The sequence below is a fragment of the Belonocnema kinseyi genome, chromosome 3 (genome assembly GCF_010883055.1).
Source record: "Belonocnema kinseyi isolate 2016_QV_RU_SX_M_011 chromosome 3, B_treatae_v1, whole genome shotgun sequence".
Lineage (NCBI taxonomy): Eukaryota > Metazoa > Arthropoda > Insecta > Hymenoptera > Cynipidae > Belonocnema > Belonocnema kinseyi.
In genome coordinates, this window is record NC_046659.1 from 76,628,045 (window position 1) to 76,637,380 (window position 9,336).

The following is a 9,336-nucleotide window of genomic DNA, read 5'->3' on the forward strand; positions in this document are numbered from 1 at the left end:
GGTACTCGTCTATCTACGGATACGATGACTTGTACGAAACGTTCAGATAAAATTTGAATCAGATTGGATCAGTTTCAGCCTTAAGAAGCAAACTTGAAAGTTGTAAACAAAGAATTAATGAAACTACTCAAAATTTTAATTTACGATTCAGACAAACGGTTAATGAACTCAAACACGCGGCACAATTAGAACTTTCAAGTTCTAAAGAAAGAAAAATAGCACAGAATATTGAAGAAAAATAAAGCATGAAAGGGTATATATTAAACGTGAGAAGAGAAATTGGACTACAAATGAAAGTACAGAATCCCGTAAATTCACAAGAAGCTCAAAACATGGCAATAGAATCCGAGATATAGCTTAAAGAAGCGCAGTCGACACACCAACGAATAGTTCTACGACATTAAATAAATACTATCATACGCCGACCCACACCACCACACATCCAACTACCTCAAGCAAACACAACGCCCAGAGTACCGAACCAGAATATCCCACCAGCCGATCGCAATAAAATGAAGTGCCACAAATGCGAAAACCTTCGCCACTTTGCAGCGCAGTGCTCAGAGAGACCCGCAAATTTTCAAAACGGTCCATCTTTCAACCGACCACCCCAAATAACGACAATCCGAGAACAAGAAGACAAAAACAATAGACTGGAGCCTTATCACAGAGGAGGAAATAATGGAGCAGATAGAGTACGAGGACTTAACCGAGTCTCAACAGATTGTTGACAATTATTATCCATTAGATGAAGAAGAGGAAATGGCAGAGAATACAACCTACTAGTTGACTCAAGAGCTTTGATTAACATCATAAAGGTAAGCGATTTACAGACAAATTTGAAAAAATAAAATTCCGTAAGAAATTTGCAATGGGCAATGATCGACACAATTCGTCAGAAGCAGCATATATAATATGATATAAAAATATCAAAGGTACGCTATAACATTAGCATTCCTAATTTTAGATGACATTAAAATACCCCTCTATAAGAATGGCAACTACATCGCTAAGCATACTACAAAAATCTGCAGAATAGAAACAGTAGAAGAAGACGGAAATGTTTGGATAGAAGAAAATGAATCAATTCCTGATCGAATTTATACCATAAAAATTGTGAAATTAATGTAGCAATAAATAACTATTTTACACAACCCGTTTTAATACCAGAAACAATCAAAATGGAAAGAATTTTAAACATAAAAATCTCAAAACGAGATTCAGAAAAAAGAGGGAAGCGAGGAGCAAAAGATGTTAAATAAAACAACATCAACCAGGATCATAGAACTTGAAAAAATCCTGCAGTTATCCCACATTGAACCAAGCATAAGAAGTCAAATATGCAAGATTATTCATACATATCAGGAAGTATTTACCTTAGCGGGTGACCCTCTACCCTCCACCACATTGACGCACCATGAAATAACGTTAAATTCAGGCAAAAGAGTTAAATTAAGATCGCACAAGCTCCCCGAAGCTAACAGGAAATTTACCTTAGAATACACCCAAGAACTTCTACAAAAAAAATAATTAAGCACTCGCAATCACCTTCTAATTCACCACTATGGGTAGTGCCTAGAAAAGGAAATAAACTTAGAATGGTTATTGATTACATACAACTAAGCAAGGACACACTTTTCCTTTACCTTTCCTTTTTGATTGAACTGACCTACTTCTATTAAAGTATAACGAAGAAACGCCGAATTCTCTGAAACAATTCGGTTAATTATTAAAAAAACATTGACAACCATTTTTTCGGTGTAACAAGTAACTCATAAATTTAATTTTTCAATTAAAATTAGTAAGTATAACATAAATTTAATATTATAGAATTATATTAAATATTATAAATATTAATAGGATAAATAGTGTCCATTTTAGGAAAAAGAAGCTAAAAAAAATTGGAGATGGAGAATGTGGTTATTTTATACGCTGGTATGGCCGATATTAGGTTATGTACTAGAGATGTGGGGATGAAAAGAAAGGAAATATATTGTGAGTTTACAAGAAAGGTATATAAGGTGGACACTAGGAAAAGACTGGAGGACGCCAGGATATATAGTAAGAGAAGAAGCGCAAAGGGATAAGTTAAGTTTTCGAGCGGGAAAGAGGGCATGGAAATTTGAGATGAAGCCGAGGGTGGGAAAGGCAGGGGAGTTGGCGAGAAAGTGTTTGATGGAGGCAGAAGAGGGGAGAGGGAGGGCAATCAAATTAACGAAATGGGAAGAAGAAAGGAGGGAGTTCTTTAATGATAGAGATATAGAAGACGGGACTGGAGTAAACTATGGAGAATTGGAAAAAAGGGAGAGGAAAAGACAATTAATAGAAAGATGGGGGGGGGCGATTGAGGAATCAAAATGCAATAAATGGTATAACAGGATAAAAAAGGAAGGGGTGCCAAAGTATTTAGAAAAGGGATGGGAAGAGAGAAGGTGGACCAGAATAGCAAGATTTAGATTGGAAAACAAGGTAAGGGTGGGGATGTACTGAGAAAAAGAGGAAAACAGAAAGGCTAGAATATGTGAATAGGAGAAGAAAACATGAGAGCATGTATGGGAAGGATGTAGGAGAGTAATGAAAGATAAAGGAAGCTGTCAAGAATATGTGGTTAAGATTCTAGGGGAAGATGGATTAGGATAAGAATGGATGAAAGAGTTGGAGGGTGCTAGAGAAGCGAATGAAGGAGAATGAAATAATGCACGCGGAGAAAGGTCAATGGAGGTATAAAAAAGTGAATGGAGGTATATAAATAGTTTTAAATAATTGTATATATAGAAAGGATAGGATTTTAAAAAAATATGGATATAAACGGAAAGATTGTAAGGAATGGAATTCATGTAAATCCTTAGGGGACACATTATGAATAAAGAAGAAATAGTGTCCATTTGCTTAAAAATTAAACTTTTTTGTTATAAATTAACTTTCTGTTGAAAATTTATATTTTCGAGTTATTTGGTTAAAAATATATTAATTTTTTTCGAAAATTCAATATCTTTGTTAAGCCGTCATTTCGTTCTGTATAAAATTCCAAGGTTTTGTACATAATTCGTCTTTGACAATAAAATTCAACAGTTTCATTGACATTTTTACATTGTCATCCATAATGAGAAGGTATAAGTTTTGTGTGAAAAAGTGAATTTCCCGGATTTCATTAAATGTCGACGGTTTGAGACCCCCTAAATCAGAAACATAATTTTTGACGTCGGTGTGAGTCTGTCTGACTGGCGTCGCCATCGCTGTTGTTGTTGTGATGCTGCTTGTCTGTATACTGGATAACTTTTGAAAGACAAGTTATGTTGGATTGTGCCTTGGCACACAGTTTGAGGGACCGAACAGAAAGATTGAGATCGTTAACTAACCAGTTTTAATCAAAATTCAAGAAGCTAGAGTTTTCTCAAAATTTTGTGCACCACTTTTTGCAAAATTTGAAAATTCTATCATTTTTATAAAATAAGAATTACCAAAGTTATAGGATTTTCAAAATCCAAAAAACCAAACGAAAATGGACATTTAAGCCAAACGAAGCGTGATATCGGAAATAGTCAAGAGAAAAACATTACTTCTTCAAGTCCCTGGAAGATTATTTTAGTAACTTTTTGAATTTTGTTTTAAAAAATAGAACATTTAAATTTTGCTCGCACGAAAAATAATGAATGATCAAATTCTCAAACATAATGATAAGGTATTATTTTTATGCGAAAAATGACTTTCGTGGATTTCATAAAATGTCGTCGCTTTGAGGCCCATACATTTTTTTGACATATTGTTTACTATTTTTAACTTGATGTTGATTCTCAAATATCCTTTTCTGTTCGGATGTTTCGTTTAAGTTCTGTGCACATCCAAAATAGAAGTCCTAAAATATTGTTTAAAAACATTTTAAACATTATAAAAACATTAAAAAAACTTTTGTGTGAAGAATTCATTGAAAAAGTACTCAAATGTAGCCATGTTTACTGAACAATAGGTAAATATGTACAATTTTGAAATGTGTTCATAATTGTACTTACTGTTTTCCTTCTACGTACTAGTACTGACTCTTCATCCAAACATTACAGCAGGGTAACTTTTTTATCACATGAACATTAACACGTTCAGCTATCAAACCAAAATAGTAAGAATCAACAACAGACCGTGGCCTAACATCTTTATCATGAGTTTCGTTAGTTTTCATCAAAGCCATATCGCCATTTTGATAGATAATTATGAAAAGAGTCACGTGACACCACATTGAATGAGTTTTTTACCGCCTTAAATTTTCAATAATTTTGATTCTGTTGCACGACTCAACATAAACAAAAATTATATCGCGCCTTCGGTTCCAATCACAATTCTGTATTAAAAAATTATTTGATCAAAAATCGCGATACAACTGAATTCAACTGCTTTACATTTGTAATAGAAATATTTTTGGTTGAAATATCAAGTTTTTTATTTCTTGATAAGAATCCACCTTTTCGGATAAAAATCCCGCTACTCGGTTAAAAGGCGTACTACTCTGAATAAAATTCATCATTTTACTTGACGATTCCACTTTTTGGTTGTAAATTAACTTTTTTGTTGAAAATTAATATTTTAAAGTTAAAATTATAACTGTTTTGTAGAAAACATTGGAGGGTTTCAGCTTCAAAATTTACTTGTTCAGTAGAAAATGAATGCATTTTCTTGAAAATTACATTTTTTGTCAAAAATTCCTATTTTTGAGTTTGAAAATTATATAATTTTGGTAGTCAATTTAGCAATTTGGTTGAAAGATTTGTTCTTTTTGTAGAAATTTGATCTTTTTTTATTACAAGTCAAACTGTTTTGTTAACATTCATTCAAAAAAAAATTAATTCGCCTGTTTTTGATTTATAATTGAAACCTTTTCTAGTTCAAATATCAACTATTATATTATTTTATAAAAATTAAGATTTTGGTAGAAAAATAGCCTTTTTTATGTACAAACTGAAAGCAGAGTTTTCTTCATGGATTTGGTTCCTAGGCATCCAACGATTATTTCAAACTCAAAAACAAAATCGGCGACTAAGGGCGTTTTGAAAAAAAAATCGATTTTAGTATTTAAATGTGCAAAACTTGGTGTTTGCATTTTAGTTTTTCAAAGTTCACATTTTTCTATTAGCTAAACTTCTATCAGAGTAGGTTATATAGGGTTCTTAGGGTTACTGATTACGAATAATATTATATTTACGAAATTAAAGATAGCTGATCCAATATGGCAGATCGATTTCGTGCAATAAATGCTGATTGTGGTAAAAATTAGTATATTAAGGTTTTTAGGGTCGCCGATCACATACACGTCATCAGATTTTCAAAATTCATGGTGGAGAATCTATAATGCTAGCCCAAATGAAATAAATAAATGCTAATCCCTGTGAATATTTGTATTCTTTGGAGCTTAGGAGCGCTGATTATGAATATGTTTTCAGTATTCCATATAAATAATTTACGAGTCTGGAATTTTCATGAAGAGTTTGATATTTTTGCATCCCTGGGAAACGCTGATAGTAACGTCATCCAACGTATCTACTAATTTTCCGTATTTATCAATGAAATTTTCCATTCCAGTTTTAGTTATTATTGTTGAATCATGCACAAAGTAAGTAGATGTAAAATTCAATTTATTATTGTAACACTAAAAAAGTAAAGTTTTCTATACAGTAACAGGTATATTAAACATAAAATAATTTATTTCAAAAACGTTATTGTAATTTTTTTTAATTGAATATGAAGACCATAAAATTCAAAGACAGCTGGTAACCGGTTTTTTCCATACTCTGAATGTATAATTTTATTCTTTCCTTTCAGCATACAAATACACAACACACTAACGCATACTCGTCATCTATCGTCAGGGACCTATTGGTTTCCGTGTAGGGGACGTTAGGGGTGCTGATTGCAGGTGCATAAGTCAGCACCCACATGGGACACATCACTTTCCGCCGGGAACCTGCCGGGAACCTATTGGTTCCCGCAAAGGTAACCTTCAGGTTGCTTATTGGAGCTGCATGCGTCTGTACCCTCACAGGATCTAAAATTGTAGATTAGCCTAACCAATCTTCTTTCGCCAACTGAATAAAAACCGTTCAAAAGGGTTCGTCGTTACGACTACACACTCACGTTGAAGTGTCCGAATTTAAAACAGTCATTGACAGCTTCTCCCGATTAGAAAACTTCGCCACGAATTTGCCAAAACCCAGAATATTAAAATATTCATAACTTATTAGGTAAAATTGTTTAAAAACGTTATAAAGTTGATACTTAAAAGTATTAAAAATGTGAAAAAACATTACTTGTTCTATTAGTATAGAAAATGTCAATAATGCAAGGCTATAAAGATTATGTGGAAGGTTTTGATATAAAAAAATGGTGATTTTTCAGCGGTTCATTCAAGGATTTTCAGAATTATTTTTGATTATTTATTACTAAATATATAACTTTACAGAACAAAAAAAACAGTGAGAATAAATACATAAGAACTTCAAAAATAGTAGACAATTTTGCTTTTATGATATATTTTGGAATTTAAAAGATACTCAACGATATTTGTTCTTGTCAAAGTATTATACATACTTTTCATGTTGTCCTAGTAATAGTACTAGTAATACTCCTATGTTTCAGAAAACTCATCAGTCTTGTTTCGAATAATAAAAACAATTATTCTATCAAAAAAGTAATTTAATATTATTTTTAAATTTATCTGCTATATCATCAGAGATTGTACCTTAACAACAGTAGATCAACCTTCTAAACCCTGAAGGCAAAAAATCTACACAATATCGATGAAGTTAAGAATCTTCAATAACAGCAAATGCTTAACGTCTTAATAAGACTAGATGGAAAATTAAAGATAAATTAAAAAATAATTACTTGCACCGTTAACACCTAGCTAAAAATTAGCGTTATTATCTGGAATTAGGAGTTCTTATTCTGATTGCTTTAATAGCTTAATTGGAAAAGCACCTGACCGGAAATCAGAAGTTTTGGGGTTCGATTCCCAATGGAGTGAAGATCGAGTAGGATCTTTTTTCAAGAAATAATTTTAATTTGAAAATATTCTTTTTCATTTAGTCTTATTAAGACGTTAAGCATTTTCTGTCATTGAAAATTCCTAACTTCATCGATATTGTGTAGATTTTCTGCCTTCGTGGTTTGAAGGGTTGATTTACTATCGGTAAGATACAATCTCTGAATATATTGCAGGTAAATTTAGAAATAATTACTTGTACTATTAACACCTAGCTAAAAACCCTACAAGAGATTGCAGAGAAAGCTGTGATTCTATTAGCGTTAGCAGCAGCTCATAGGGCGCAAACGTTGGCATCTATAAAACTAGAAAATATTTTTAAAACTAGCACTGGTCTCAAGATTAAAATAACAAGTTTGATTAAGACCTCCAAACCAGGTAAAATGCAACTTCTTTTGCTGCTATCATATTTTCAAGATTCACCAGAATGGTGTGCAGCTCTCACCTTGGAAAAATACATGCAAATCACCGAACCACTACGAGGGAATATTAATAATCTTTTTATTGCGATTAAAAAACCCCATGTAGCGGCATCAGTTCAAACGCTGAGTAGATGGCTAAAATCAGTTTTGAAGAAAAGTGGAATAGAAAATTTCTCAGGTCACAGCACAAGGCACGCAGCAGCATCTACTATCTCTACAGATGGATTAAACATAACATACTGAAAGCTGCAGCTGCGTCCAAAGTTTTAGGAAAAAGGAAGACAGCAAAGAAATTGCAATCTCTTTTTTGTGTTTAATATTATAAGATAAATCACATAGTTTATTGATTCATTAAGAATATGTTCATTATTTGATCCTAATAAGTAACAGTTTAGAAATTTTTGTTCGACAAAGTGAAAATAAAAATTAATGATCAACGTTACTTCCTTGAAAAAAATGCTTACTCTGAATATCTACATTTTAATTATCATCAAGAACCAGACTAAGTATAATAAATCGATCAAGCGAACTCACCTAAGTGAAGTTCGATCGTAATTATACGAAGCCCTCGTTGGAAATGATAACGGTCCACCCTAAGCGTTATTTTCGAACCCAACCCAAGACAATTTTTTTTGCATAAACAAAGAGACTCTTAACTGAATGAAGATGGCGACGTCGAGCAGCAGAGAAGGGGTAATTTTCAATCTACTCTAAACTTGTGGCGGCTCATCGCGGAGTGAAGTGGTACTACATTTTAAATATCATCTCGAACGAGGCCTTCGTATGATTACGATCGAACTTCACTTAGGTAAGTTCGTTTGATCGGTTATTATATCGCGGATATGGAAAAATAATAAAGATGTTGCTCCTGAAATAATGTTATTTTATAATTAATGTTATTGTATTGTACTCCAGGAAAAATCCATATTTACATTTTCGTATGCCAAACATTCAAACTTGTCAAACTATGGTATATTTCTCTAAGTCAATCAAATATCATTTTCATTTGAAGATGCAATAAATATGAAATCGCTGGGTATTTTTTCAACTTTGTAACATGCTTATTCAGTACCATGTATCCCATCTTCGGATCACAAAAATATGAATTTATCAATAATAGAACTCCATTTCTCAGTTTCTAAGTAATTATTTATTTTTATTTATTCAATAATTTTTTCGATTTAATGTCAATAGAAATAAGTAGCAATATAGGATACAAATAAAAACAAAAAGTAATCAGATGCAACCAAATCAAGCAGCAGAATGAAAAGAAGTAATTGGCAAAAATTGTAGAAGAAAAAAAATTATTTAAGGTTACATATGGATCAGAGTTTATCAGACGCATTAGTGAATTTATATTCTGCAAAACGTATACTACCCCTGATAGAGCCAAGAAGTCTAAGTTAGACAATAATAGAAGTTATATAAAAAGGTAATCTAAGTTGCAGATATGATTAAAAGTGCGGATAGAGTTTAAGATATGAAAAGTATTGGAGACTACTTGAATGAAGGGGTCTTTCATAGTCGGAACGCCAGAGATAATCAGAAAACTTATTTAGAAAAATATCCATATTGTCATTGAGCGACACAGAATTCAAGTGAAGCCACATTTTCTACGAGTTGAAGAAAGTGAACATATTCTTGAGCTGAAGAACTCAGTTATACTTTGGATGGCAATCAGGTATTAAAGACATTAACTTTAATTTAGGAAAAAATATGTTAGGATGCCTATCAACAGGCATACCCAGCAACATCAAAAACGATCTTAGCGCTGAATTAAATATATCATAAACTAAAAAAAAAAGAGGACTGTAATTTCTCAACTGAATAAAAGTATCTCAGTCTCGAGACTTCTATTGCGTGAAAAAGAATACTAAACGCGAGGCT